The 27,126-nt window shown below is 37.0% G+C and overlaps 1 long non-coding RNA gene across 2 annotated transcripts; it reads right to left on the minus strand.

Moving 5' to 3' along the window:
• Positions 1-14,345: 14,345 nt before the first annotated feature.
• On the minus strand, positions 14,346-23,039 carry LOC130601174 (uncharacterized). Of its 2 annotated transcripts, none has more exons than XR_008972610.1 (3): positions 22,994-23,039; positions 21,676-21,802; positions 14,346-14,815 (listed from the first exon to the last, which is right to left on the minus strand). It is a non-coding gene; the product is annotated as an uncharacterized LOC130601174 (long non-coding RNA). The 2 variants fall into 2 exon arrangements; XR_008972611.1 differs by lacking the exon at positions 14,346-14,815 and adding an exon at positions 20,163-20,269.
• Positions 23,040-27,126: the final 4,087 nt, after the last annotated feature.

Raw genomic sequence — 27,126 nt, forward strand, 5'->3', positions numbered from 1 at the left:
AGTAAAAACAATCACTCACTGGACCAACCTTTCCAGGGACCTGGTACCATCCCCATTGCTGGAAATTTTCAAGATGTAATTGAACAGGTTGCTAGATAATCATGTCTAGGCTCTTTTCCCCATAAAAAGATGAATCAGAGGATCTTTTGGGATCCCTTCCAACCTGGGCAGTTCATCTACACTGCTGCAGTGTGGATGTTCAAGAGTAAGACAAACATCATTGCTTATTCTTTTTCAATATGACAAATAAAAACTATGTAGCATTTCAAGATGGCAAACGTTAAGGAACATGAGAGAGGAATGAGTTGTATATTTTATTTCTTCGCCATTTACAAAATGCCTCTTTTTTTTTTTATTATTATTTTTTTTAGGTAGCCTTATCTGAAAATACTTTAAACCAAAAAAAACACAAAACAATCCAAAACCCAAGTCCTGTCCTCACTCATAAATGGCATTAGAAAACATCAATCATGCTGAATTCCTAGGCTGTAACAAACATTTCTTCTCTAACAGAACTAATCTGCAACAGGACCAGTGTCTAAGAGGTTTATTAATTAAAGATTATACTGTCACCATATTCTACCTGTGCTCATACAAATAATTTAGGCGTAAAGGAATTCCCTGGTCCTTTTTTTACAGACTTGAAAATAATGTAGTCAAAAAGGATCATGGCAAATCAATGTGTTCTTACATTCTTTTACTAAAGACACATGAGAGTGAAAAAGATTTCCAGAGCAATCAAATATGGGATATAAAACAAAAAGAAACATAGAAGATGACACAGACACAAAATATAGCATCCAGCAGGGAAATAAGAGGAAGTGTGGTTGTATTGATGCTAATGCTAGTCAGAAGGTAACTGCAGTTTATGAAACATTTTAGAAATACTATTTCTATTTTTCATATTGTGTCCTGAAATAAAATTAAATCATTTTTCTGGAAAGAATGTCCCAAAGCACAGAAAGAACTCAACTCAGAATCTTGGCTGACCAGAGCACTCACCTGAGGCTGGAAAGCTTCTCTAGAGTGATAATCCAGAGCAAGACCTTGGAAAAGTTTGTGTGCAGGGGTGGTTTGATCAGTCAGATGTTCTGCAGCTGTCTCCTAATTTGATTTTGAATTCAAAAAGTTTCCTGATGAATGAAACCCATCAAACCCATTTTTCAAAAAGGTCCAGAACCAAATCCCATTGCTATAATTTTATCAACTGCAAATGAGCTAATCTGATTTGTACCAGCTAAGAAATAGAATCAGAAACCTCATAGATTACAGGTGACAGCTGGCTATTTCCCCCTTTGCTCATCATCTTCCTGTCACTTTTGAGATAATTTAAACTTTCAAGTAACCTAATTTCCCATTTTTAAACTCTTTTCTCTTTCTCAATGCTCCTTAGCCTAAAGAAGCATTCTGCGAACCTGCAGAATTGGCATACACCTATAGCTTTTAAAATAGGTTTCTAAAGGTCTAAGTCTTCAACATCTTCTTTCATCATAAACAAGCATCATCTCTATCAGTGGTCTCAGCCCACACGCCTCCCACAGCTCCAAATAACTGTAGTAGTATGACATAGTTACCCTCATATCTGATGAAGCTACAAATTCAATTCACCATTAAGGACATTCCTGATGATTTTAATTAGATGAGAATTTGCAAAGGCAGTCAGTAGAAGTTAGTATCTCCTACAACAGGAATAAAGCTAGAGCTAGTTGCATCAGAAACAGTTATGGGGAGTCGTATTCCATAAAAGTATCAGACAACTTTTTCATGAGCAAATCCTGCATCTATAAAAAGGTCCCTAAAAAAGTAGCATCATGCCATCACACTGACAATTAACTTCATTCCACTATTGAGGAAAGATGAATTAAAAACCTAAAGGGGTGAAAGTGAGCACTCAAAACAAATGTTTCACAATCCTTTTAAACTCAAGCAGTTGTAACTTTCATTCATTCTCTGGTTACTGTTAGTGATGAACAGTAACAAAAATAAATAAATTAAATATCAGTTCCTTAACTTGGTATGCTCTTTTAAACTTTCACATGAAAACTGCTTACTGTATTACAGTAAATGTTGCATGTTTGAATAAAAAACTACAAAACTTAAGGTAAACTCTATTGCGAACACAAGCGTTTTAACAAGCAGACAAGCTTAACAGAGGGAAACTCCCGATCATTTTAACAGGCAGACTAGCAATTTACTGCATTTATAATTCCCTTGGTTTGGAAAAAAAGATTATTTCTGTGTCAGAAAAACGAGTCCTTTCAATTAACTTTTAATTCTTTTTGTTGCTGAGCCACCTCCTTTACATAAACATTTTTAAAACACTTTCATTGTGTTCTGTGTCATACTTTGTGCATCTTACTCTATTAGTCAACATAACATTTATATTACTTTTATGTTACGGTGATGCTAAAGCATAGAAGTACTAATATAGCAGAAATTTCTTAAGAAACATAGCCTGATTTACGAATTTCTGGTAAGACTAAACCATCCTAAAATACCCTTATTCTGTAATTATAAAAGCTAAAATCAATACAGAAATACTAAGTCCAGTAAAACCTGCTGATACTCCTAAAGAGCAGAACCTTTTGAATACTTACTTTGTTCCACCACCAACAGTTTGAGGAACCTTACTCCTGTACTGAAACAAATGCAACTTTCAGTTTGGTTCCTCAAAAGTATACCTGATTCCTTTTATATAGGTTTCCAGAGCCATAAGCACCAAAGGACATAAATAAAACATATAAATTATACAAGAGATTAAAAAATCGAATTCTAATTTAAATTCTAATTCTAAAAATTCTGATTCTAATTCTATATTTTTTTCAATTGTTTTCTTTAAAATAATGAATATATAGAAGCATTGCTCTCATTTTTAATAAGAACACAAAGAATCAATAAATTGGACCCTGGTAAAACAGCTTAAAAAGAGGGGTTTGGCTCAGTGATCCTTTACAAAGTAGATCAGTCAAGATCTGTCAAATAATGCTACTAGAATAATGGATAGTTAGAGAAGGTGTTAAACAACAAACTAGAGCGTTTCTGATATTGTAGCTATTCTGTAAGTTACAAATGTTCTAAAACATTCAAAAGTTTCTAAAGGGCAATTTTATTTTTTTTTTTAGGAAATGTAATGTGCGAAGTGCACAGTCTCTGTCACTTCATCTTCCAGCTCTAGGACAATGCCTTTGCTGTCTTCTAGTCTTACGTGTAGATTTTTTTTTTCCTCTCTTCTACCTGCCTGCCTCTGGGTTCACTTCTCTGTTAGGGAATTATAATTCAAACAAAAGTATATATGAATTCTCTTCTGGCAGAAAAAGAAAGAAAAAAAGGAGTTATCAAGATCTTTATAAAGCCTCAGGCACTATGGAAGAGCCAGCATGCAAGGCTAGAAAATGCCTCAGGCTTATGGCAAAGAGCAGCATAATTCATAGGCTGGGGGAGCATATGAAGATGTAGATGTGTTATTGAAACTGAAGACCAGAGGAATTGCTAGGACCCAGAGGACTGCTGTTAGGACAGTAGGCTCCTCCATGCTGAAGAAAAGTTACTTTGCAGGCTGAGATCTCAGATAAGCCTCTATAGTCAGAGATGTCATTTTAAATAAATACAGTAGGTTAGATGTTTACGCCAGGCTAAGTCTATGGTGCAATTAAAAATTCTAGTGGCCTTTGTAGCCAAAAAGCACCTTCCTCTTTTGCATGAAAAGGTTGTGACATAAAAGTTTTAGGCAGCCCATGCTTACAGTCTTCAGGAACTGAAGCACTGGAAAGTGTCTTAAAGACATAGCTCTGGACATTTAACCCTTTGTTTCATTAGGACATCTGAAATAAGGTTCATGACTGTACTTGTCAGCTAGATAAGAAGGTTGAAACATTGTTAATTGTGTTGTTATAACACTGTCTAGATGGTAAAGTTTTCTCATATCAAAAATATAGCTGTAAAAGAAAAAACAGTGGAAGATATTATCAAAGAAAATGTAGAAAAAATATATCTTCAAATCCATCTGTATTTTTGAGGGTACTGTGTGTCTGCTGCTACTGTAGCAATATGATTATGATAAAAATCAAAATGCACCTTTTTAGAAACATCATCACCTGATATACCTGCCCTCAACAGTATTGATCTATACCTTGATAACTTAGAGAAAATTTCTCTTTTTGTAATTGGATAAAACTCATCAGGATTAAGTTTTCTTCAGCTACTTCTTATATTCAAACATTAACTTGAAATACAACTTTCAGTAAAGTCTGACGACACAGGAAAAACTCCCTTTTTTGATATCAGCAATTATGTTTCACTTGAGAAATGGAGGCAACCCCCCCCCCAAAAAAAAGTCCCATAAGACTACTTAATTAAGATATTTAGCATTTGAAAATGATCTGATTTTTAACCTGATTTTCAGAACCTTTGAAGTTAATGTCTTCAAGTACAAGAAAGTGGGATTCAGAAAGACTTGGAAGGTGCTAACCTGACAAGCTTCTTTCTGTAGTCAATAGAGACAGGCAGGTGCTCCAAGGGCTAAGTGGGTATGCTCACTTTAGGAGCTCTGCATCATCCCCAGAGGAGACTTACCTCTCACTCCACTGGCACTAAAAGGCAAGTGAGAAGGCTGGCTTTTCTAGGCAAAAGTTAGGCTTTGCAGATACCCCTCCTGAGCATTCCTGGCTCAGGAATTTGCCCTTTCCCAGCAGCACTGTTGAGTTGCAGGAGAGATTGGGATGAAACAAAGTTCAATAGAAACTTCCATCAGATCAGGAAATCGAGGGGCCTAAGCATCCTGAGAAATGACCCAGAAAACTGTAAAACGTATCTTTCTGAAGTAAGGATTTTTGGTTATCTCTTCCTTTTTTTATTTTTTATTTTTTAATTTGAAGTCCTCCAAGGAATTAATTCATATTCTAATATCAGGTTATTGTGCACAATAGTTGCACATTCTGGATACGAAAAGGAAGAAAGAGTGCCGTAGTTTGAAAGGAGAAACATGGAGATACAAAAAAAGAGAAATGGGGAGGACCAGGGAGAGGGAAAGAAGAAGAAAATAGGTCTAACGTAACTATTTAATTTGCTAGTGTATTTTACTCTTCTAAATGTCATAATCTACTGAGGCTAACAGAAAGGCATGAATACATTTGTGTAAATGAGTAACAAATGAGATGTATCTCTCAGACTCTGGAAAGTTGCCACTGCAATTTTCTATTGGTCCTAGAACATTGTCCATTATAAAAAAAAATAAAATCTCAAGCTTAACAGTGGGAAACTGCTTATCATTTTAACAGTTAATCCCATAATGCAGAACAAAGCAAAATGGCAGCCTGGCAAATGTTCCTAGAAATGTAAAGAAGCAGAGCAATTACCAATCTACTGCCATCATTAAACACTCTGAACACAAGAGATGTCAAAAAAACATGCTCAGAAGATCAATTGTCCTTAGCAATGCAGCTAAAATCAGAGAAGGTCTATTTTTTTAGATGCTGGTAAAAATGAAACAGAAATTTTAAACAATTTTGAAGAGACACTGAAATTTGTTTTCTTGTGTGAAACACCTTGCTTAGTAGGAAGACTTTTCTTTCATGAGCAACTTCTTTCTGAGGATCTTACAAAACCAAAAAGGTATAGATATCATTCGTGAAAATACTCCACATAACTATGATTTGTATAACAGAATGCAGGTATATACCTAGATACCTTCCATGGGCATATTTAAAGTATGATTTACAAGACAGACTAGTAAAAATTTGTATGACATGTGTCTTTTGCTGCCTAAATATATGAATTGCACATTTCACATATAGAATCATAGAATGGTTAGGGTTGAAAAGGACCTTAAAATCATCAAGTTCCACTCCCCCTGCCATGGGCAGGGATGCCTCACACTAGACCATGTCACCTGAGGTTCTGTCTAGCTTGGCCTTTTGGAGAAAAGTATTTATGCACTTGATAAAGATCATTACCAAATCAACTGAATTTCAATAGTGGGTATAGAGAGAATGAAATTAAGTTAATTTGTATGAAATATGTTTCTAATATATTCTAAAGTAAATGAACATAAATTAACCCCATTAAGAAAAATAAGGAGGAAAAAAGTTGCATATTGCTTCCTTTATGTACCATAGCATTTTTGGATATTTTCCAAACACTTATCAGAAAAATTGCTTCAACACACTATAAAAGGGTTCTATACATTTTCATAAGTGTTTCCATCCCTTCCAATATTCCTCTCCCAAATAAAGTAGGATATATGCTTATGAAAATATCTTCCACATTTCTTCTTGATGTATCCAATATGCATATCAATATTATTTTTTGCCATACATCACTTTACCCTATATCACATTTTCATACATATACGTTAAATATAATCAAAATACTTCAGAACACGTTGTTTCTAACATAGAAAACACAGGAAAATCTGCCGTCAGTGGTCACCCAAGAGACCAACAAAAAAATAAATCACTGCTTAACAGAGGTGGTCTTTTTCTGAAGTCAAAGCAGCCGAATGCATTCAATACTTGCGGGAATACTTTGGTTTGGTTTCTTTAAGACAAGAAATGGCTGAAGCAGGGTGGTCCCATGAATAACTCCCTGTCTCACTTACTTGACGATAAACTCAAGTAATAACATAATAAGCCTTACCCATATGTAACACAACTCCATGTAGGCTTGACTGATCTTGAAGGTGCATAGACCAGCAAGTTTGAAATGCACAACTGGTTTAAACTTCATGAAGGTCTTTAGGTTTGTTTTTTTTTTTTTTAATGTATCAAACAAAATGTAATTTTGAAAAAAAATAACAATGGTGGCATAAAAAAAGATTTTTTGTTAACAATTGCTTTACAGTTGCTTTACAATTGCTTTTTTAAAAAATAAAAGCAAATCTTCCCAAGCTCTTCCATTTTTCCATATCCAGCTTTTATTGATAACTGAAAATTAAAAATAAAAGGTGGGACGAGGGCATGAGAAAGAAAACAAACCTCAGATCTTTCATACGTCCCAGACTTATTTATGATAATATTTAGTTCTCCGCTACTTGTCACCACACCCATGTACAACATTTACATCTCTCTTTTCTGAATTAGCCACTGTCGCTATTGCCTCCCGTCCCCCCCAGCAGCATCCTCAAGAAAGATTTAGCAGTTTCTACTGAAGAAGTCTTAGTAAAGTTGAATGGCATAAAATGAAGTTAGGAAAACACAAGATAAAAATAATAGTGGAGGGACGCAGACACAGGGACTGAGCGGGGATGAGGCAGAGGAGTGAGAACACATACAGCTTTCCCAGAGAAAAAGAAATACTAGGATCTCCAGAAGCAGTTGAAGAGAAGCAGTAGTATATTTAAGAAGTTATAAAGACTCATACCACTCAACAGGAGTCTACCCCTAATATAAGTGCTGCCTTCCACTCTCCTGGACAAGTGAAGCATAGTGGCAGAGCAGAGAGATGCGTGGTCAGACCTTGAGGTGCCTGAGACCCCAGGAGACCATCCTGGCAGTCACAGGAGAAAGGGAGGCTTCTGAGAAATTTGACAGCCAATTGTGAGAAGGGAGAGGGTGTTTTCATGTTTTGTTTTGCTTTTTGCTTTATAATCCCTGGGGCTCTCAGAGTACAGCTTTGAGCGTAATAAAATATTTCCTGCTAGAGCAAATTGCTCTTAGCAACCACAGAAATCCCCCGCACACTCTTTCTACTGCTACGAAATACTTGCAACTGTCAGACCCAACAAGCTGTCATTGAAAAGCAACAGAGTCTATGACCTCTCCTACTTTAGACTTAGTTTGTAATCTAAAGCTTTTGTCTGCTGTTGGTCTCCTCTCATGCTCAAGCTATGAGTGGTCAAGAACACCTGCTCCTTCCTACTTCTCCATAAGCACATATAGATCTTTGGCCAAACAAGGCTGTGTGCAGTGCTGTCCAATGAAGGCAGCATCACTGTCATTAAGCCTTTATTGCTCCTAGACTGAAGAAGCTGCAATTTTCTTAGTGTTGGCCTGAGGATGGGGCCACCTGGAAGCCTTTTTTCTCATACACCTGTGCCTCTGGACATGCTAGTTCTGTGGGCTCCCCAAGGAAACAACTTTGGAAAATGCTTTCAGGCACTGTGCAATGGATACCAGTTGTTCGCTGGAAGGTCTTCAAGCAGTCATTCAGGTATCACTGACTGTTGTTTCACTGTTGCATTTGAGACAAGCCAAGACAGGGCTGTGGATGGAAGAGGGGTGGCTAGTCTGACCTTCATGGTGCCTAGCTGTGCATGACCACTGTCCTCACGGGCCACTTGATCAGGTGGTCAGGCAGTTCGTCTGGCCCAAAACTAACCCAGACCAACATGATTTTTTTCATGACCACTCAGCAACTTCTGAGTCTGGCTGACCACACAAACAGAAACTGCAGAATCTCCCAGGACAGTAAAAACAAGTGAGACACTAAGTAGTTCAACAAGAGCTGCCCAAGGGTAGTTAAAATGATAATGAAACAGCAACCTAAACTGAGATACCAGAGATACCATGCCAGACGCTTCTAAGAAGTAGTGTCCACGGAAGAGAATTTGAGAAAACTGTATTAATCTTTAGAAAGATGTTAAATGTCAGCACTGGATGCAGCCAAAGGACACTGTGAAGCAGAAATAGCCTGGGCAGTGTTATTTGTTGTCAAGATTATCCCTTCTTAAACTATATCAGTAAGGACCTCACAGACTTACTTGCTAGGATGCAAATTTTTGAGCACCTTATGGGAGCAGAAGGTACTTAAGAACTTTCCATCATGTAGGAAAAATTTGACAGGATGTCAGAAGTAATTTTTCACATACGACACTAAAATGCCTTGGGAAGTCTGCACCAGAAACCCAAGGGTTGAAAAAGCCCCAAAACAAAAACACATCCAAAATCAAAATGCCCCTTGAGCTCAGACTGGCTTGAACAGAATCAGACACTGGAGAGGACTGATTCATCATCGGTGGGAAGCACAACATGGCTCTCCTGCCCCAGCACCTTCCTCCCTGCCCAGCTTCTCAAACTCTAGGAATCCATCAGATTGAAACCAATGTGTAACGATTTCAACATGTTTTCGATTTTTAAATATTTTCAAATGGCTAAAGTAGTTATATAATATATAGTTTTGCTTTTTGAATGAGGCTTTATGTGCCAAATGTTAGCTTGGAAGGAGTATTTATAGAAGAGTTTAAAGTCCCTGAAAATAGGGATTTATATTTACAATAGAAATGTTGAAAAGTTTTTACTGTAGCTATATTAGCAGACCATCCCATAGTAAAAAGGTGTTATTTTAACAAGAACATTTATAATAGCAGTATAATGTAGTTACGAAAGAATGAACTTTACAAGGTGAATGTATAATTTAATACAAATAATCATGCCAAAAAATTAAACAGGAGATTGCAGGAGAAATTCATTCAGCATACAGTTTCTCATAGAACATCTGATTTTATAGACTTTTACTAATGAGAAATACAACATCTTCTTCCATAAATAAGAATTGTTAAAGCATTCATCAATTTTAATAGCTGATGTCTTACACAGTCATATTTATTTGAAAGAAATTTATATGCAGAATTCAATGGATTAATTAATTGCATCAGTGGTAGTGAGCAGACTAACAGTACAATACTAATAAGAGAAGCTGCTGATGTGAATTCAAAAAATTTGAGGATTTTTGCATCTCACTTAGAGCACAGTATCAAAATGTTCTTCTAGGAGTTAAAACAGGGACAAATTCTGATACTACAAAAGAGCCAGAAAATCACCTGAAAAGATACAGGGAATCCCAACAAGAAATCTGTTTTTTTTCTACAGAACACACAAGCAAATCCTGTTTAGAAAACAGGATGATGTGTTTCCCTCCTCTCTTGTACCAGCATAAAGTCAGCATTGTACAAGGTGCTGTGGTGCAGAAGATCCCCCCAAGCTCAGGATGCAGGCCAGGCAGCAGTCTTCAGAAACACCATCCTGTAGCTACTCTGCAAAGTTACAGCTGGGGCAAGTGATGCAGCCCGAAAGCTCCTCTTGCAAAAGGACTATAGATTGTCAGCATCGTCTTCTCTATCGCATTCTCGTACTTCTCTTCTGGCTGGTCTCTTCAAAGCTGTGTCAGAGCTCCTCTCCTAGCATAAATGGGAGTGTATTTCACAGGGTGGCATGCATCTGTCATGCAGTATATGCAATACACATTTTGACAGCACAAGGAATCATTCCCTGTAGCCTACAAGACCTTACTCAGACCATGGCTGACCAAACAGCCCTGCCTAAAGTCCCTCCTTGGTTGCACTACTCCCAGGTTTTCCCACAGCATAAATTTGTGGAGCTGTAACTAGGGATAGACCTAAAAGCACTTTCCAAAAAGAAAAGAAGTAACTGCAAGTACTCTTGCAAAGTACCCCCTGTAGGCAATGATCCTGTCGCTCAATAAAAGCCCTAGTTTCACAAATGCTTACATATCTGCTTAAATTTAAGCCCCTGGCTAGTCCCCTTTTGTGTCTATGGGCCTTTTCACATAAAACCAAACAAAATCCCTAAGTGTTTATAGGACCAGGAAATGAAGCACAAAACTTACTGGTCTTCTCCCCACCATGTAGAAGAATTAAAAGCAAATCTTCTGTATTGTAAGATGCATTGTAACAGAAGAACAAATTGTGTGGCTGTTTCAATACTGTAAGAATCCTAGAATCATAGAATCAGCTAGGTTGAAAATAACCTTTATCATTAAGTCCAACATTTACCCCAGGACTGCCAATTCCACCACTAAGCCATGTCACCAAGGGCTTTGTCTACACAGGTTTTGAACACTTCCAGAGATAGTGATTCCACTACTGCCCTGGGCAGCCTGTTCCAAAACCTGATCACCCTCTCTGTGAGGAAATTTTTCCTGATATGCAATCTAAACCTCCCTGGTGCAGCAAAACAATAGAGAAAAGAACGGCTACATTTTTTTTTCTTCACCCTTATTTCAAATTCAGTGTTGTGTTTTGCTTTCTCTTACTTTATCTTGGCATTTTTATTTTTTTTTGTTTCCATTGATGAACAAACTTGTAGACTCTTAATTATTTTTAATTTAGTAATTTCATTTTGTAATAACTGTAAACAATCTGAAATAGCAGCTGATCATTAATTCCACTGTTCTTGTAAAAATAATTTTCTGGGAAAAGAAAGTATGGTGTACTTGACTGCTTAGATCTCACAGAACTGATTGGGGTTTATTTCTTCCACTGAGGTGACAATGTTAAAACTAGATGTCGAGACCAGGACCCAGTAAGTGTGTCATATTGATAATGTGGAAAGACATCCAGATTAGAAAGTCTCAAGAGTTCTACAGGTTTAACCCCAGAAAGCAGCTCAGCCCCACACAGCCACTTTCTCACTCCCCCAGCACTGGACTGGAGGAGAGAACCAGAAGGGTAAAACCACAGAAACCCATAGGTGGAATTAAAGACAATTTAGGTAAAGCAAAAGCTGCATGCACAAGCAATAGAAAAATAAAGGATTCACTCATTCTTTCCCATCAGGCAGGAGTTCAGCCGTCTCTAGCAAAGCGGGGCTCCATTACACTTAATGGAGATTTGGGAAGACAAACAACATCACTCCAAATGTCCTTACGTTCCTCCTTCTTCCCCTAGCTTTATTCGCTGAGCATATGCTACGAACTATCCCTTTGGTCAGTTACAGCCAGTTGTCCTAGCCATGCCCCCTCCCAGCTCCTTGTGCACCCCCAGCCCACTGGCTGGTGGGTGATGTGAGAAGCATAAAAGGCATTGGCTCTGTGTAAGACCTGCTCAGCAATAGCTAAAACACTACTGTATTATCAGCAGTTTTCAGCATGAATTCAAAATGTAGTCCCATACAAACTACGATGAAGAAAATTAACTCTATCCCAGAAAAAACAGTACATCAGGTGATGGAGCTCCAAAACCAGTTAAAATCACAAAGACTTTTAAAATAAAATGGGAGAATTCAGTGTGGACTTTGAATACTATTACAGAAAAAAAACAAAACTTTTATGGACACGAATAGTATGGACAGAAATCATTCTATTTTGAGCATTCTTCATTAGCTAGAAATATATGTAAAATTATTATTACCATACAAAAATATGTCATGTTTCCAGACAATACACATTTTAAAAAAACCTTTTGGGCAACTGCAATTGTGTAAGATAATAACAAGTGCAACATCAACTTTCTAATAATTCATTAAGCAGAACTGGAGCTGGTTGATAAAGACAATCCTTTTGTGAATAACATACTACAGTAAGACATGGGTTCTGTCTATTAAAAGAAAATGTTTTTAAAAAATCATAACTGGAAAGAAAATATTAAATTTGGATTTCTTTAATATTAAATGAAAACTATTTCTCTTAATGAGACTGATCTTCATGATCCTGCTCATAGTCTGGAGAAAAAAGCTCTGCTTCAGGACACAACATCTAATGAATTTTTAATATTTTATTGTATTGTATGCAATCATGATTTTGTTAGAGCTCCTTCTCATTGCTACAACCTTACACAGCTTGCAACCATTCATTTTTTTTTCTGCTATATCAGCAGCTGAAGGAATATACATTAAATATATAGCAACACTTTTCACTGTCCCATTTCCAGATTTAGAAAAATATGACATAAATCCAGCACTTGATCCTGAGACAGTCTAGTTCCTTAAACCCTTAATTTTTAAAGAATCAGAAAACCAATGAAAGCTTGTATCTCACAGCATCTTGTCAGCATGCTCAACTGAAGTCAAGCACTGTTGATGAGCTCTTCTTATTGGATATTGATTTCCCTGCAAAAGTGACTAATTCCCTGCAGAAAGCTGGGTAATTCAATATGGTCACCTCACAGTGCACACGTTTCCCATTAAAAACCATCAGGAAGCAAGCACATGTATTTAAGGGATAATTTGGTTTTCTTTGTGCATGTTTGTTACATAAAATATTTTTTTTTCCATCCCATGAAATTGAACAACCTTATGTCCGTTGCAGACAATGGAAAAAAGTCATTGACTTCAACATGCTTTACATTAGGTCCTCTGTACTTCTAGCTGCTCCAGGCACAGATTACCCCATGCCTAATGTGGAGTTAGTAATTTGAAATAACTCAGGACTTTTATAACACTTCATTATGTATGATACAACTTCTTTCACAATAAATTCTTTCAAATACAGCTTTTGTTCAGAGAAACAAGCCCACAATTTATTCACTGTGTATTTAAGAACTGCACCCTTCTCTAGAGAAGGTTAAAGGTGAATTTGCTGCAGCAACTACCTGCAATTTAGTCACCAAATTAATTTCACATAAGAATATCTGTGGTTTGTTTGAGGAAAAATACTTATTTGAAACTTTACAAAAAATGTTAAAGACTGTAAATCCATATAGTACATTTTAAGCATTACTACTACTACAAATTTGTGAGAGTATAACAGAAAGGAATCAGATTTCTTAAAACCAGAGGAAGAATGCTATTACTCCAAGGAAAACAGCAGAATTCTCCAATTCAATTGCTCTCTCCTTGTTTCCTTATACAGCTATATTTAGAATGGACTCTTCTTCAGTCCACTTTTGATGGGTTTCCTTGTAAACTTGTGAAGAAAGATCACACACATGAACAAATCAAGTAATATTTGACCTATCAAATTTAAAATTAAGGTACATAAATTCTTTCCTACTATCCAGATTGCAAGATGGAGAGGGACTTTAATCTTGTCTGTCCCTCTCCAAACTTAATTGTTTCTGCTGCCACTTTCTGTTTCTAGTACACGTTTCATCAGATTGAAATCCAAGGTTTCTTTCTCTTAACAGTCACTTTGAATTTGTATTTAAATTTTTCAAGCTTTTAGCTTGAGAGATGGAAACTGTGGCACTGTTTTTTTCCACACCCTTCTACATTTGCATCCATAATTTTGTTACTTGGTACCTGTCAGCATTGCAGTTATTTATTTACCTGATTTCAAAACTTTCATGGGCTGCTTGTGGCTAGTTCAGATATACACAGATCTCAAAGGCAGAAAAGACCATGGTAAACATCCATCACACCCTATCACAATCCATAGGACTGCTCTTCATCAGGTCCTGCCTTAAATTGAATGGTTATTCTGGGGTTTTTAGAAAAAGCAAATGAACAGCTATATCAAGTATAAATCTTACCCATACTAGGGAAGGCAAACCAACCTTAATGTTATAGTTCCAGGATTCTAATTTTTAAAAAATGCTTTATGTTTAGGATGATCTTTTTTTCCACTTCAGCTATCATATTTTGATTCTACAAAAGCACATTATAAATAATATTATTAAAACAATTATAATGGGGATTAAAACGGGACTCTGTTGAACAAGACAGTCTGTCAGAGAAGGAGATAACTAGTTAAATGCTGTTGATGAAAGATTTCATTTGTGATAAGTCCAATTCCCTGTCATACACCTGGGGGGATTTCAAAGTGATTAACTCCTTTTTAAGATTGCAAAGCAATGCGCTTCCTCCTCAGGCTATTCCCACTCTGTTTTCCCATGTGCAATGAATTCACTCAAGTTCCACTCACTTCTGGCACAGAAGCAACAGTCATTATTCCTGAGAACATATCACCCTTCTGAAAACAATTCCTTCAGCGATTCTTCCTGTAGAAAGCAGAGTTATATCCTTGTTTTAAATATTGATCAAAACAGGCTATGGCAGATTTCTAGAGAGCATCTCAATACTCAGGTCCTTCGCACATGTCATGTTCTATTGGTCTTTGGCTCATGAAAGAACAGGCCTTCTGACTGCTGGGGCAGGTGTCCTCCCTTCTTGTCAATGCTTCCTCCAGTATATCCAGAATAAGAGGTCTGAAACATAAATCTCTTCTCATAATATATCAAATTGGAATCCAAATTCTTTATCTAAAGATGACTTTAGTTTGAATAGTTGCAATTCTCTCCATTTTACTACAGCAAAAAGAGAGGAAATTACATTTCTCATCTTATAGGACACTGCAGGAATAAATCCTTTTAGCAAAAGAATGCAGATCACTACAGAAACTAGCTAACGTGCATACATAAATGGAAAGCTCAAAATAAAGCTGAGTATATCACACCTAAAAAGTACTTGAGAATTTACTCATCTCAGAGACGAAAAAACCAAACACCACAACAAAAAAACCCAAACAAAAAATAACAAAATTAAAAAGTATTGTTAATATGACTAGAATGAGTTACAAGCTTGATGTAAACTGAGATTTTTATTCTTTAATTATTTGAGCACAAGATTTCAAAAAAGTTAAGATTAATTTTCTTACTGTCTTAAACTGAATGCAGATGAATTTTAGTCATTGTTTTAAATAGAATGAAGTTTAAAATTTCTAAAAATTAAAAGTCACAAATAGTGTTCTTTAACATCTGTTCATTCATAAAAAGCTTTACTCTTTTAAAAATACCAAGGATTCCTTCATCCTCTTTTTATCCCCCTCTGACTCTTAACCTCTGATGTATGCTCAGGGAGAGCTGATGGAACTAGGAGAAGGAACAGCTTCATACTCCCCATGGATTGTTAAATTTTCTCAAGTTACAGCAATAGTTGTATCTTGATACAGCAAATGTTGTATCTATCTGATGTGTCATTAGAACTCCAACAGTTAATTGCCAGATACTGCAGAGACACATAACCTGGAGGCAACCTCTACATCTCTCTTTGCAACACAGGAGCATAAACTTATCTGTAAATGAGTGGGGGTGAGGATGATGGTACTGAAACAAGCCTGAACGGTCACTATCTCTTAGAAATAATTTTTTAAAATTCTATCCAGAATTTATTTTGCTTGGCTGGTGTGTTCCTTCATTATAAATTCTCTCTATGTATTAACCACTGCCCTCTTGGAAGGGACTTGAGACAGCTGTTAATGGTTTCATTGCTGGGGGGGGGGGTGGAGTGGAAAAAAAAAAAAATAAAATTTTTGTGTGTCCTTGACATGTCACTGGCATAAATAGATACCTTCAGAAAAGGATGTGAACCTAGATGCTATAATTTTTACTTGACAGATTAGGACAACTGGGTTGAGAGTATCTGACAGCTAGATACAGGCTGATCTATAAGACTGAGTAGGGAAGCATGACAGACATATGCATTTATTAAAGATACATTTACAAAATGTCCTAGTTTAATTTGACAACTCTGCCAGCTAAAACCTCAGGAAGTCCAAGGATATTACTCTGTACATGCCAACATGACACTACAGTTTCAGTAGAAGTTAAAAATCATAAATAAATAGTTTTAGTGTCTTAAATTTAAAAATTGTAGGTACATTTATGGATGCTATAAAACTAGACTATCTTTTAACAAAATAAAGAAGTTTAATTACTTCACATACTTTGTGAATGTAGAAAAAGTGCATATGTATAACATACATACAGTACTGGGTATTATTACTATTATATTCAAGTCTATATCAGGAACAATACTTTCATGGCAACATCGTAACATTGCAGTATTTTTGTCATTTACAAAATTGGCAGCTAGCTTGTAGAAATTCAAAATGAGCACAAGAAGCACAAGAAACATTTTTCTTTCACTAGAAAGTTATGAGAAAAATATAGACATATTTCTACCGCTGAAACAATAGTGTGTTATACTTCTGAAACTCAGATTTCACACCATAGTCACTCACACTAACCTGATATTTGTCTGTCAGCATTACAGAGAACCAGGAAAACTGTACTTTATGTCTCTCTGGCTCCCTATAAAGACATATGTTATGTGTTTCTTATTGATATAACCAATCTTACAGGAGAGAAAATAAAAGTAGTTAATCATCTGACCTATTTGGCAAAGATCTCTACTTCCAGCACTTTGAGAACTTCAAATACGTGAAATCATACCCCTAATATTCCTATCTGCAGTGCTGGAGCTACAAACATATACATATACCTTCATTTCAGGACAGTATAACTGCAATGGCTTCAAGACAGCAACTGACAAATGTTGTAGTTTAGATGAAAATAAAATCAAGCATATGTGTAAGTCATACTGATTATATGATACTCATCATAAGACTCAGCTGTGACAAACCATGAGAGAGAAACTTCCTCCTCATTTTAAAGAATAAGGGAAATATTTAGGAGATGAAAATTCATCAGGAAAGATGATGAGTTTATTATATTCTTACTAAATTGTTAGTAAGCCTTCGGGCTCTTTATCAAATGTAAAATTTTCAGGGTTGGGGGAGGGGGCAAATAGAAGCATAAAGATTTAGATTTTAATTTTTTTTTGTGACAATGCTAAAGAAAAGAAGTAATTCCACAGAATCTTAATGTCTTTTCTCCCTTGTGTCTTCTGTTGAAAGTCAGAGTTACCAGCTCTTTTTAGAACCTGAGCATGCTGGTACCTACAGCCATCACATTTCTAGTGCAAATAAGTACTGTAGCAAGGCCAGTATAATATCCATGCAGATAGATATGGTAGATCTATGTAAACAGTATTAGATGTGTCCAGAAATCTCAGCAAACTTAGGCTAGGCCAGAGATCTGCACTGTTAAACAAAGTTTTTTGTTCTTTTGCTAATGAAGGTGATTGAACAACCCAAGGTTAAAACCCAAAGAGAACCTTTTGAGAAAACTTTTCCAAGCAGAGTAAGTAGAAAACTCTCTCCTCTCTCTCTAGCATAAGAAATCAAAGGTGGCAAGAAACTATGGGAAAGAGGCAGGCCAGTTGGCAAGATTAAAAAAAAATAAATCAAGAACCCTCATTATTTTATGTAGTGAAAGCATTGGACAATTAAAAGTAACTGAATATAAACCAGTCTCAACTATTTTAAACACATAACTCAAACTGTATTATCTCCCAAAGCAAAATGATGGTCTTGCCCTACTATTCTGCTGTTCAGCCTTTTTTCACCTGCCTAAGTTTCTTAGAGACATGGCTATAACTCTTATCATACCCCAGGAAAATCCTTCACACTTTTGCTTCTCATCTTTCTTACTGACAGCGAAGTACCAACTCTAAGAACTGTTGTGCACCAATAGAGCATAAACTAGTAACTTTGATATACAAGGAGAGAAAGCAGTGCACAAGAAGCCAATACATTAAACAAAATTAAAATGGCAAGATATAAAGAAACTCAAAGACATCATTTTTTCTAAAATAATTTTGTTTCCCCCAAAGAGCAGCGTTAATTTGTGGACTAGAGCTGATAAAAATGATCCTTAATAAGTAGGACCACTCATCCACAGGCAGCTTTCACCAAATTTCAAGTCCTGTAAAAAAGAATAAAATTTTTATGTGCAGTTACTGTATACCTCAGGTCCAGTGCATTTACAGTGTATCAGGATAACACAGATATATGCTAATATGCTAATAAAGATGGTAAATGTAGGTAAAGGCACAGATTTGCTATGGGTACAATTTGCTACTCTATTATTTGTGTGGTGTGAGAGCAAAGAGCAAAAAGCTTCTGTCAAGTTTATAAGAAAAAGGTTTTCAAGGAGGTGATTATCACTCAAAATTATTTCAGAAACAGAAAGGAGAAAAGTTTTATCCACTGAAGGGATCTTCTGGTATATGGTTTATTATTGAGAAGCTTATTGCTTTATTGTAAGTAGAAATGACAATTGTAGATGCATTAAGATCTTTCACCTGAGATGATGTCAATAAAGTTCATAGTTATGAACTTAAAGAGTCAGACAAAAACCCAGAAAAACATGAGTAAACAGCAAGAAGAAAATAAACTTTTCAGCTCTTAAAAAGAGAATTAAAGTAATCTTTAGACTGAAGTGCTAGATCCAGGCTCAGACAACACTTCAAGAAATCTCCTCAGCTTTAAATCCCCCAAGTCTTTTAACAGGAGCTTTTACAATTTGTTATGAAGACACAGGCTACAACATGTAGTTAAATCTTCTGTTGAGCAGCCACTTTCATTGTTGAGTTTCTCTTCCTTTTATCCTATTGCTGTTTGTGTTTTTGAGCTACAAAAAAATATTTTTATGTTTTTAGATATTAGATGAAAAGTCCCAAAGTTTAACTTGGGTAGAAACTGACAGAAAAATCTGACCACAGATCCAACCCATGTATAATGTTCTTGGACCTCATCATTTTGCTTTCTTAAATTTGGATGGAAAACATAAAAAATAAGCTTTAAGTGGAAATACGTTTGCAAACTCAAGGAGAAAGCAGCTTATGCCATTCTGCAATCACTTCTCAGTCTGTATGTTATTACTGCTATTGAAATAGATGGCAAGAATACAACACCAAGGCTCTGCACATGATTAACTTTTTATTCTTCCTGTAACTTGCTATAAACCTCAAATGAACTCACAGGTTGGCAATAGCATACTTAGAGCTAGATGCCAAATTATATGAGACATTTTTTCCAAACAGCATCACCTTCTTTGGGTTTGGTTCCCTTTCCTTCTCCCACCCTCTTTCTTCCCCTCGTCCCCCAGTAGCTGTTATAGCTGGTCAGACGTTTCATATGTATTTGGGATTTAAATCCTTGAAAAGGTCTCAATCTTAGACACAAAATGCTTCATGAAGAGATTTTTTTTCTTCTTTTCAGCTCCAGGCTTGCTTTTCCTGTTGAGAAATGTTGCAAAAAAAGATACCGATTATCCCAATTGGCCTGTCAGCAAAAGTCCAGACTGGGCTTACTCACCCATTTTCCATAGGTCCCAGAAGAATAATCACATCATGGAGTAACTATGCACCTTCAACTGCTACTTTCTGTGCCATATAATCAAGTAATGCAGGAGGTTCAATGTCCAAGGATTCAGCCTGGTTAGCTGCCTGGTCCTGCAGAAAGCTCGTCAGCTCTCAGGGTCATAAGCCACATATGTCAGACAGAACAGCATCCTGCCTCAGATTTTGTGAATATTCTCAGTGCAATGTCCAAGGGTTGTTGCTAAAGGCCACATTTTATAAAAACACCAAAAGACTTCAAATACCTGCAAAGGGTTTGCTCAGTACAGGACTCAGAGATGAAAGCCTGACAAGATTTTCCAGAAACACTCAGCTTTAAGACAATAAGGCAAGAGGTGCCTGAGAACTAAGCTCCTTCAGGTAACAGTCAACCTAGGTACAGTTGAGGTGAGGACTAGAAGCCCAGTATTGCTGAAATCCGGTGGGTCTACCTGCTAACATTGTCCCTGACTACTGTTTGAGTATCAGGTCTGATCTCTGAGCAATGAAAGCAAGCTCATGCTTTTTGGGTTTTGTTTCTTAAGCGCTTTTTTATTTCTTAGAAAGAAGGACAGACATTTGGCCAAATCATCTTCTTGTTAACATGCTTTCATTTGTTGAACTCATTCCCATTACACCTAGGAGAAAAATGAACGCACTTGCACAGTAGTGTAATATGAAATCTTGATACCATATTGAAACAGCTAGACATTTCAATTCTTTGCTGATAAATTTGTTCCTTTGAAAATGTGGAACATACTTCAAAAATATCAATGTGATGCTTCGGTGAACATCCCTTTATTGAAAACCAGAGTAACGATACAATTCTGGTCACAGATGAATGGCCTGACAAAGTCCAGATACAGACAGTCAAGGTCCTGCTCTGCCTTCACATTCTCAAGACTGATTACAGTGCAAGTGACCCCCCATGCACCCCAGAGAATAACTGGCCTTTCATTTATAAATCCTTTAGGTCCATTTTGTTCTGATGATGGAATCTTTCCTCTTTTTCTGCTACCAACATTGTTTGCTATCTATATAACTCTTGGAACATCATGACGATTTGCCGAGAAAGGGGGATAGCTCTACCTGCATTACTAGAAATGGGGTGAAAATGTGTAATATTGAAAAACAGACCTGCTCAAGCTATTAGCAGTTGCAAAGAACACTGACTCTCAGACATCCAGTCCACTGTGCTATAGCTTTTCAGGTTACGCTGACAGTTACTAGGTATAATTGAGATTGCACACTGACAATACAGAAAGAAAGAGAAAAAAACACTCTGAAAGAAAACCTTATTTAGAGAAAGTGTTAGAACAGAAGGATTGAAAGACAAGACTAGTGACATGGGGAAAGGAGAGTCTGAGCAACAGCATAGAAATGAAAATATCTGAAAGTAAGAGAAGAAACACAGCACCTTCAAGTAACAAAGCAGTAATTTTATTTGTTTTGCATATAAATCAAGAGAAGACGTATCAGAATTTAGGTGAGGTGTGACTGTCAGCTAGAGTTTTCAGGAAATAAAGATAAAAAATTATTCAAGTTGTGTAATTTTTGTGTTTTTCTACCTTCATTTGGCACCCTGGAGTCAAAATTTGCACTGAAAGCCCTTGCCTTTACAGTTTTATGTTTTCATTTTGCTGGTGGTTCTTTCCTGGGGGTTTTGCATGTGCAAATGGCATAACCAGCTACTAAATCTGAGCCTCAACTTCATTTCCTAGTTTCCTTGGAGTCCAAAAACCAGGAACAGAGTATTTTCTTCTGAGAAACTCTTCCATTACCCTAGGTTAGAATGCTGGCCAAAACTTTTAACACCTCCTAAGACCCCCTGTTTTTTGACCAAAGACCTTGGAAGGCATTTCTGTCAGCTGGTGTTGAGCTTAACATCCTTTAGAGCTTGCAAGACGTCTCCTGACATCCCACTGCACAACTCCAGAGGTGCTGAGGGACTGTGGCAGCCCACTGCGCCAGCCAGGCTCTGGTGGAGTGGTGGCTATGGTCTCTCTCTGCTGACCTTGTTGGGCACCTGCAGTGCATGACCCACCTTGAGCTCAAGTCCTACCACTGTGACCATGGCTAGAGGGGGGCAATTTTTCTCCAAAGTTGTTCACCTCCTGCTCAAATCAGTGAGTCTTGTGTGAACAGGGCTCCTTCCCCTGTGCCTAGCTGCTCTGAAAAGCAGAAAACAGATGACTGAGTAAAGCATCATCTGGGATATTAATAATATCATTTCCAGGCTTCTAAGGTTATGAAGACTTCAGCCAATACAGAGTGTTTATTATGTAACTGTTCCCCGCTAGTTTAGATATACAAACTTGTAGGGTTAAAAAAGTATATTACATTGGAATGATTATAGAGAATATTTGCATTCCTGTTTGAATGGATCTCTTCTAGGTTTGAGAATACTGAATAATTATGGAAATCATATGCATATGTGTGATGTAAAAAACACGGTACGGTGGAGAAAGTACGGGGAATCTACAGTTACATGGTGTAAAGAGTCTACAGCTGCACAATTCACTGTGGAAAGAATAACTTCAAATGGCAGCAAACTAGACACAAAATTAAAAGCTTATAAAAACATCACTGTTCACAGAATAAGAAGAGGACAGATTCATAAATGTATATGGATAAGTAGCAAGTTAAAAAGTGTGATAGAGAAGAATATATTTTCTGTATTTCTTTCTTACTTCCAGTACCATTTCACATCTAAAGATCCATTAGGCTACACTGATCATAAAATCACAGATTGGTTTGGGTTGGAAGGGATCTTAAAGATCCCCTAGTTTCAGCCCCTCTGCATTGGGCAGGGACACCTCCCTCTATACCTTCCTCGCCTCCCTAAGGGTTCCAAACTCCACCATTTCTTGGTTGCACCATTATGATGACCATCTGTGTAAAAAGTTAGCTTCAAATGACACATGAATTTTAGATGTACACTATGAGAGGGAAAATTTATGACACAGTAATGTTCATCAATATTTAATATATTTAGAATTGTTTTTCAGACCTGCAATGATGAAAACAAGCTTATGTCACATCTGCAAACTTGAAACAAATTATTTGACTTGAGGAATTAGGTTATGGTTGCCATTGATTTCTAATTTTGCAAAAAAAAACACCCCATGACAGCAGGCAGCAACAGTTCATTTTTTTAAGGTACACCTCAAAAAAGATACAAAAGCCAGTTTTGCTAAGAAGTGCAAAGTGGTAGCATTATTCTGTTCTTTTGCTGCAACCTGTTACAAAGCAACTCAGGTTATCTTTTAGCACGAAAACACTTCAGAAGTATCCTTAACAAAATTAGATGTAAATGAATAAATAACCAGAAAAAAGAAGAGAAATTGAATGAAAAGGAATACCTGATAAAGCTGGCATGCTTGCTAGTTTCATGGCAAATTTCTCCAGTATTAGCTGTTCTATCACAAAATACGTTCCTGTTGCATCCATGAAATTTAACACGTTTTAATAAAATTAACAAATTAATACAGCAGTACCAGCAGTTGGCTATCTGTAAAGTTCAACATTGAATCATAATTAAGTCAGGAAAATCTGACAAGTGTAAGAAATCACACAAAGACAATACAGGAAGTAACCAAACACCCTTAGTATCACAAATTCGGTCAAATCTGGCACTGGTTTCTGTTACTTCTGTTTAAGTTCACCTGGAATAACAGTCCCCAATGCATCCTTTTTTTCCAATTAGAAATTTAAGATTTGAATTATATCAATTAATACAACAATAGTTTAATTATATTAAATCACATGAAATACACAATGAAGAAGAGTGTGTGTGCAGATGATCACCCTTAATATGTGTCACATATTAAATAAATTAATAAAATAAGAACAGTGGTGCATTTTCTTTCCCATGAAATGTTATGCAGCTATTACAGCAGCCACTGTTGGTTGGCAGATCGGTTTAAGGAAAACAGAGAATGTACAGCCTTAGATATAATTTCTTTTCCTAGGGCACCAGGTGCTTTAAATGCCATCAAAAGGACGCTCTAGGCAGTGCCATACTGTCCAACATGGCTTGGCATAGGTTAGCTCAAAGCCTTTGTGTCTTCGCAGACTTTGATTAAGGGCCAGTGTTAGAACTCCTATGGGTTTTTACTTGATCCAGTGTAGCATAGGGATTTTATTTTTTTTTCCCATCACAGCTGCCAAAAATATGCCAGTTAAGATAATTACATTTCAATTTAAATTGGTAATTTAATGGAAAATTTTAAACCAGGATGTAGGACACAATACATATTTCTAATCCTATTCCACAACAATACTTTTTGTCTGTTGTAGATAATTTAGGGGCCCAGTTCCATGTTTTTGGCACTCAGTGAGAACAGGGAATTTTAGGACTCCATTGTTTTGGAGGATTGTCTCTTCCATCTATTTTAAACCTTCAAAACTCACTTTGATTTAGTTTTATCCATTTACTGTTTGCTGCTTCATTAACTACCTGTCTTTATGAGCCACAATACACGTAATAAACAAATTCTTCCTGAATATATTTGCTCCCTTTTAGAAGGATAAGTAGAACCCAAGATATTCTGTCTGCCACTTCTCTGTTGTTTTCATTATTTGTTTCGAGGCTGACACTGAAGCCTGGCAGTCGCAATATACTGTAAGGGGAATAATTTTCCTTTGTTTAGAGAGCAGTGTGTGCCGTCATTTACATAATAAAATCCTCACACAAATAACAGATGGTGAAGAGGCACTCATGTTGCCACAAGTTGGAAGCATGATACAGTTCCTTGATGAACTCGTTTCTCTTGCTTTTGCCTACAGATGTCTACCAGCTATTAAACCTTGGGGATTAGTCAGCTGGTGAAAGGTTTAAAGACAAGCAAAAATCTGTCTACTGAATTTTGCTGCTTCCAGGAGTAGTGAATGTTAAAACCTGATAGAAATGCACAATCCATTGAAAACAGTTTCCACTACCATAAAAAGTAAATAACAATCTATTTTTGACATTCACTGAGCTGAAATGGTTCACTATAAAAGACAGAAAATACCATTATTGTACTGAGTCTGAGATGTGTTCTGTCTTTTTGGAATCCCTTTCTGAGCAGAAGCTGGGGGACAGAGTGAGCCATGCTAATGCTGTATATTAGCAATATCAGCTCTTGGATGCATTACCATTAATTCTATGTGCAAATTAACTGCCTTAAAACAAACGTCTGTCACTAGAAATAACAGCCTGTGTACAGTGCAGTGGAATAAGATCACACTACGCTCCCTAATTAGAGTTAATGGGTCTGCTTCTGATCCCATTTACACTGATTTTGTGATCATGTAATCCATGCTATCATCTCCAGCGGAGCTGCTCTTTGAAATGAATCAGTCCCTGGGATGACACAGAGGGTATTTAAAGGAGTGGTCATTTAGTTAAGTCTAAATGTTGCTCCTTAGATGCACATTTGTATATTGCTGTCAGAGCTGGATTGCTGCAATCTCAATGCAGGGGCTGAGATGGGTGAGATAGATATGCAAAACTATGGGTGTATCTTATGACCTCTGTTTTACCTGAAATGTGGCATTTCATACAGCTGTATGGACAGAGCAAATACTTAAAACTTGCTACGACCCTTAGCATCTACAGAAAAATAAGTAATTTGATTAAAAATTTGTTACCTCACAACTTTGTTCTCATCATGTTAACACACTTTGGTCTGTGTGCATTAGCATATTAATGCTTTCAAATGCTGAAGAGACCTACAGCCAGCTCATTTACCTTCCTGTGCGCTAGAAATTTGGCCAGAATCCAGCAATCTGTTTTCCCATTCAACAATATATGCTTGTTCATATTGACAAACACTACTGATTGAGAGTGCAGCTTCCATTTTGTGAACACCAACATAGGGTTCAAATTAGCAAATATTCCTCCTTCTGGCTCTGCCAAGGGGCAGGCAGGGCAATAGGGGTGGTTTATAGTTGTGGGCCTGCTTATGAGCTATCCTATGTCGAGGAAGCCCTGTGCTCATGCTGCAGTGCCAGCAGTAGGAGCCTCCTATGCCCAGGCTAAGTGTGAGCACCTGAAGACACCTCATTGCAGGAAGGGTGGCCCAGGGCATGGGCAGTCAGCTAGCCTTGGTTGCAAGTCTAGTGGTATTCACCAAGCACCTCGACACATCAGGGTCACCCTTTGTCATGCCCCTATTTCCTTTGGAAACACATGCCTTGTAGTCCTAAATAACCAACCCTGAAGCTGCTGATGTTAGTAAAAAGCAGAAGCAGCAAAATCTCTCTAATCAAGAAACTGCTGCTGCAACCTCCTCTCCTATCTCACCTTCTCTATTTGGTTATTTGGTTCTGAAAAACAAGTAGACTGTAAAATTCTGTTTTATGCCTCCCATGTTAAAATCTACAGACATAGAAGCTGTACTTAATAGAGCTGTTAATTGGATGCACCCTCTTCAGGGAGATATGCATGTGGACAAGATCTCTACTCTCTAAAATTTTTGAAATATCCCAGACCAAACAGAGCCCAAATCTTTAAGGTCTGCATGAGAAAGAAGAGTACGTTATGGTGGTTTGGAGCTCTCATCCAGAATGTGGATTCACAATTACCTTTGATTAACCTGTTTGGGATTTGCATTTTTTTCTGGTTGTTGCTTTTGGGGCTTTTGTTTTGTTTTTTTTTTGCCACATGAGCCAGTCCACAAGGAAAGAATATCTTGAATTGTCAGATTTTTAGTTAGTACATTTTAAAGAAAAATTGCAGGTCTGATCATCCCATAGCATGGAGCCCTGACGATCTACAGTTTTTAGAATCCAGGAAAAACACTATTATTTTTAATCCCAGTAGCTGACATGGTGGCTGAAGCTGTCACTCAGTGTTCCGAAATTCATCTAGTTAAATATTTGTCCTGGTACCTAAGGATCCCTTTGGAGAAAATGCCTGCATTCATCCCTTACCAATAGATCACTGACTCTGTAGAGTCATCTCCCAAAGTGGGACACTCCTGCTTTAGAGTTTTCCCCAACCTATTTCTGGATCAAAAGGAACTTCTACCTCCTTCCAGAGATTCCCACATCAAAAGTGACTTGTTACTTTTTGGGTATCTTGGAACAACATATCAGGCTGCTGTTTTGCAAAACCATCATACCCCATAGGAATATCATGTATTAATGCAGAAACATGAACCACTTAATTTGAAATCACTTGTATCTCACGTCATAAAAGCAAATACAAATCCAGAGCCACAGAGTTACATGAGGATACAAGCAGCAAAAGGGAAATAAATTTCTTTCATATCAAGGTCAAATCCAAAAGGTATCTCTCCCTCTCTGGAGATGCTTTACCTGACATTGATTATGTTACCAGGAACTTATTACTCCTTATGCAGTTTTTACATCTGCAGGTTATACTCACAGAAGGGAATATTATATTCCACTCAGGAAGCCCACTGAATTTTCTTAAGTTAGGAAGACAGTTTCCATTTCTTACCTTTCTCCTTCTCTCCTTCACCATTCCCCGGATTAAAGAAATCCA

This window comes from Pezoporus wallicus, unplaced genomic scaffold (genome assembly GCF_028554395.1).
Source record: "Pezoporus wallicus isolate ANWC-B61680 ecotype Strahan unplaced genomic scaffold, APGP_CSIRO_Pwel_v1 contig_6484, whole genome shotgun sequence".
NCBI classification, from domain to species: domain Eukaryota; kingdom Metazoa; phylum Chordata; class Aves; order Psittaciformes; family Psittacidae; genus Pezoporus; species Pezoporus wallicus.